Source organism: Oxyura jamaicensis, chromosome Z (assembly GCF_011077185.1).
Source record: "Oxyura jamaicensis isolate SHBP4307 breed ruddy duck chromosome Z, BPBGC_Ojam_1.0, whole genome shotgun sequence".
NCBI lineage: Eukaryota > Metazoa > Chordata > Aves > Anseriformes > Anatidae > Oxyura > Oxyura jamaicensis.
In genome coordinates this window covers 14,945,998-14,951,549 of record NC_048926.1, presented here as the reverse complement: position 1 = coordinate 14,951,549, position 5,552 = coordinate 14,945,998, and the positions used below count along the sequence as shown (strand labels likewise).

Genomic DNA, 5,552 nt, shown 5'->3' with positions numbered 1-5,552 from the left:
CAGCATTTTGTCATCATCCATGAATTAGCTCTCACATTTGTCCTCCTAGAAGGGAAGTCCGTAAGTAGCAGCCAAAGAAGTTTTCAAAATCTGATTTCTCTATCCTTGGCACTCCAAATTATTTCACTGATCTAATTTAAGGGAAGCCCCACTACTGCAATAATTTATGCTCTGTGCAGTGTTCTCCAAGTGGCATATGAACCACTGCAGAATAAGCAAGAGTACAGCAAACTTAGAAACAGAACTACACTCTTCCCCAGATATTTTTTCAGAATATCCCTCACATGCACAGGTTAATGGTATGCCCCAGTCCTGTGCTTTATAATAAACAATTATATTGAATTATTCAGAGGCAAACAATTGTGCTTTGTGATTTACTTTTTCAGTTGTAGCAAGGGAAATGGATACAGGATGGCTGTTATCTTATGACCACTACCCAGGACAATTTACTGGGAGAAATATTAACGAATAACACAGCAAGAACAATTGAGGATCATGAGAGTTACGTGCAAATAGGTCTAAAAGCTGCTGTTTGCTTGTTTGCTAAAGCACAAAGTGAGCTCCAGCTCCGTCAGATGGTTTCTAGCCCTCAACTGGTTTGACCTCTCCTCTCTTACCCATCTCTCCCAGATTTTCAGTTCAGGTTTAACTATTTCTAGGGTAGGGTCTGTTGAATAAAGAAAATCATAGAAATGAAGAAAAAATAGTTTTGTTTGTTCAGTCATGAACATATACAAAGAGGTGGTTCCTCTTCTCTCAGGGAAAATGAACTGTCATCTAGCAGGACAGAACCTGACCAACCAGCTGATAAAATATTCAAGGACTGGGAGCCCGCAGCCACTTCTGAACTACTTAGAACTCTTCAGTATCACAAGTGCAAACCACATTAAATGATCTAAAATCCAGCCCTACGTTGTATTACCTTTTCAAAAGACCTTGACATAACTTGACCTAATCTCTTGCATTTTCCTAGTCCAGAACTTTATTTGGATTTCCATACAGGTAAAACTTCCAAAAATGTGGGGTGCACCTGACCAAAGCCAGGGAATAGCTGTAAAATGCAGCAAATGGGCAAAGATACCACTATCATGTGGGTTGCACAGTACAGCGATGTCTCATCTTCTGGAGCATTACCACCAGACAGACAAAGAGGAGCATAGTGAGATACAAGGAGGATGCATTGTCCATGACTGAATTTTATCTGGAAAATAGATAGCTGATGGAATAGTACTCTTCTCCTTGCAAAAGCTGCAGATGAAACACTTGGTATTTGAGTTCTAGCATTCTCTGACCTGCACGTTACCTCAAATGTTGGCACGAGAGCTGACATCATTAGATGAATGCAACTAAACCACTGTCAGATACAGCCTACTTTTATGGTCCTTCTGTGGTCCACAAATGACATGTGCATTGACCAGCAAAGCCTAACATAAAAACTGTGTATCTTTGTAACACTAGACTCAACCTTCTCTCACATGTGCACAAGAAGTCAAATTACTGCCATAACGAAATTTCATAATAGCCTCAAGAGAAAACAACCACATATCAATGACAATTTTGTAAGCTTTTATTCTTCCAATATCCTGTAAAATACTATACGTCCTTCAACACTCTTCATAGGTTGTACATGTGCGTCAGCATAAAACAGTGGTAGTGTATGTGCAACACTTCATCCTACAAGGATTGCTAACGTAACCGTTGTGACCTCCATCCATCTTGAAGGTAAAAATCTCAAAATGCTAGAGAACGCCCCTGTTGTTCCTGATCTGCCATTCTACATGGACATCTCAAGTTACATACTCTTAACTATCATTGATATAGCCTCACTTATCCAGTATGTCACAACAGCTACAGTCGTGTAGCCATGTTCTTGAGAAAAGTGACCTTTTATCAGTGATAGCAAACTGAAAACCCATCACTAATCTTATCACATTTTTGTTTTAATGTTGCACCATTACAGCCTGTTCATCGAGGTCACTGCATTGGCTGTGCAGTGACCATGGGTGGTCTCTCCAGACAGGGTGCATGTAATGAGGTTGTGGAAAAGTGACAGTGCACACTGTAGTGCAGTGCCCTCTAGTTTGATATGATGTGAAACGTCAAATGTTGTTGACATTCAACATTTATACTTGTTTGCTTTGCCAAGACACAGATTCATTAGATAATCTCTCCTGTTGATATTCTTGTGTAAGTAATTAAACTCTTATTGACACATGATACATAATCCAGATGTACCATGTCCTTCATGGATTTTCTAAACAGCAGCCCAATTCTCTTACACATTTTGGAACAGTAAATATTTAAGAATTTTACAAAAAAAAAAATAAAAATAAATAAATAAAAAAAACCATCAGCTTCACCAGGGTATGCAGAGACCTGTATTTAATAATTTGATCACTGAAACAAATACCCAGAAGACAAGATCTCCTGGCTGTGTTTCTTTATCACACAGATGACTTTATTACTTGTACAATTTATTCAGGGTTATAATACTATTAGCAATAATGCCAGAAAAAAAAAAAAAAAAAAAAAAAAAAAAAAAAGTTCCCAACCGAAATAGCTTTTAAAATTATGTCTAGCTGAATATTTTGTCCAAATCTACAATACATTTGAGCCATGAAAGGGAAGAACATGTAAGTATGAATATACTCTCAACATCACCATATTTCAAAATACAATTATATCCAAGTGTTGCAGGAATTTATTTTTCTTATTGGTTTCCTGGACACTGACAAGTGTCCTGATGGCACCAGCGTGCCTCACAGCCCTGCCAGCCCCCCTCAGACCTCCCAACCCTTGTCCATGGCCCAGGAGTCCCTTTTAGCCCTGTCTGGGGCTATCAGTCTGCACTCCTGCCTTGCCATGGACACCTCATTGTTTGGTACTCTCTCCTAAACTACCAATTAAAATAATTAATGATGAAGAATCACCAAAATAAATATGATATAACACACAAAATAATTATATGGCACAACCTTTTCCCTTCCTCCCTTCAGCTGTACCTCTGATATGTGAGGATTTACGCCACACTTTCTGCTCAGCAGCACATTTTATCTAACAGATAATTGACATCATGCACTTTAGGCTTGCTCCTTTATCTGTCCATTTACCACTGCTCAGCCAGAAAGCAATGCTTTAAAGACCAGTGCCAAGTGGCATTAAAAAGGCAAAAGCTGGCACTCAGAGCAGCCTACCACTTATGCGTGCATGAAAAAACAGCAGCCTTGACTAGTTCATACGTGATATAATTGGTAACTGATAGATAGGTAGAAGGCATATACATTATCTTAAAAGAGGATAAGTGCATATGTGCACAGCTGCTTAGGGCTGACTGATAGTGTTTTTGAGTTAGTAAGTGAATAAGGCTGCAAAGCCTTGGTTAATCACAGCAGGACAGCTTTGATCTGGCTCACATTAGCTATGGAAATGCTCAGCAAGGACAGAGACCAGAAAAGATCTTAAAGTAACATTTACCACAGACTGAATGAGTGACATTAATAATGGCCATGCATGCTTAGCATGCGAATAGAATTATTAACTAATTAGGTGATACATTATACAGATGCAAGAGAGAAGGCTGGTAAACAAACCTTGGTGAGTAGGAAACGGACCGAGCTATAATTCCTTCTCCACAGTCACTGAATAAGAGCTGCTACAGAGAGGACTTCACAGAATACACAGCCAGACCTCTGCTTGATTCTTGATACATTAGATCATAAAACAGTCTGAATGTTGAATCTAAAGTCAAGTGTTATGTCTGGGCAAAGTAGATTAAGTGGCTGCTGGAAGAGGTGCGATTAGAAGCAACCAGCTGTAAGCTATGGGAAGAAAGACTGAACACTGCTAATATTGGGTCAGGCTGTCAAGTCCAATGCTCAGTCTCTAACAAGAGCCCAAACCAGATGCTTAGAAGTGAAAATAAAAGCAGATAGTGATGCTTCTACAAAATGTTCTCCCAGACTCCAGCAATTTGTGGTTCAGGGACCACTGAAATAAATAAATTCAACAAATCTCAAAGGATTTCTCACCAATGATCTTGCTATGCCTGCCCCAAGCCTTCTGGCACTTTTAGCTTCCCTGAACAAAGGAACTCATCCGGTCACTTGTAAGGTGTAAGAGGAGCCTCATCATCATCTCTTTTGAACCTTTCTCCCATTAATCTGATTTGACAGTTTCTTTCTTTTGGCAGTTTCTTTAGGAGCCTGTGGTAAGGGATCTGGTGGTATACCTCTTCAAAGTCCAGGTAGATGAGATTGAGCAGGTATCTCTCCCCACCTTGCTCAGGATTCCTAATGCCTTCTACACAATTACTCTCCACAAGTTTACCTAAGTATCTGGGAATCATTCCTTACTAGTTTTCTACTAATTTGCCTGTTACAGGTAGCAAGATTACTAGATTTTAATTCCCCTAGTTCTCCCATGCAGCCCTTTCAAAAATTACTGTCACAACTAACAACTTTGAGGCATGAAATGCAAGAGATTTTTAAACTTCTAGCTACCTACCCTAGTTACTTGTTGAGAGATTTCATCCTTGAGCTGAACTTTTATAGGTCCTGGGTAAATACAGATCTGTTTCTGGCAATCTGCTGTACTTCAGTTTATCTGTTTGTTCTACAACTTCCACTAACACTTCACTGAGACAAATAGTCTGATGAATGTGCTCTCAAAAGAATTCCAGCACACAAACCTCTTGAAGCTCATATGCATTGAGCATGAAGACCTCATCTGGTTTTCTTCGTGCTGTTTGCCTTCTCTGAAAGTGCCTTTCATGTGCTGGTATCTATTGGCTCAATTTATCACCTTAGTAGGCTCACTCCTCCTGATGTCTTTGAAATAAGGTTTTGACATTGGACTTGGGTTTGGTTTCTGCCTTTTGGTAGCTATTCCTTCAGTTTTCTTGCTTGTTTTAGTTTTTATACATAATTAGCAAGTATTTCCAGTGTTGCTCGAGCTTTCAGAAAAATACATTTTTGTTTTTAACCACTCCTAAATATTTTGCTATTGAGGACTAGTAATCTCATTTTCTTCCTTTTTTTTTTTTTTTTTTTTTTTTTTTTTTTTTTTAAACTGCAAAAGTGCAGTCTATAATATTCTATAAAGGAGCAGTAGCTAGTATTACTTCTTTTTCACCATTCACCCCACAAAGTTTGCTTAAGGATAAATATCACTTGATCTAACTAGTTCTCTATTCTGACAGATTTTGTTTTCCTAGGATGAAATGCTGCTCCCGTCAAAATGAACAGCAAAATTCCTACTGATTTGCAAGCAAAATATAAGGTACATTTATTTTATTATACAGCTCATTTTTAAAGGTAGACATGATACTATCCACTTACTCAGGCAGAGAAACCTGAACACCAAGTCTAAGTGGTTTGCCCCAGAATTTTGCAGTCAGTGGCCAAGAAATGATTAAGACATTTTGATTCCCTTTCTAAATCCTTCTGAACATACCTTGTACTGCTGCAGCCTCCATTTCAGAACTTTGTGTGCAGGTTTAGGCACCACAACATAAGAAGGACATATAACTATTACGAAGTGTCCAAAGGAGGTCT

General features: G+C 38.8%; 1 long non-coding RNA gene across 1 annotated transcript; it reads left to right on the top strand.

Annotated features, from left to right (window-relative positions):
- Positions 1 to 3,931: 3,931 nt before the first annotated feature.
- LOC118156594 lies at positions 3,932 to 5,278 on the top strand. Its single transcript, XR_004746325.1, has 3 exons — positions 3,932 to 4,105; positions 4,199 to 4,261; positions 5,213 to 5,278. It is a non-coding gene; the product is annotated as an uncharacterized LOC118156594 (long non-coding RNA).
- The last annotated feature ends 274 nt before the right edge of the window (positions 5,279 to 5,552 follow it).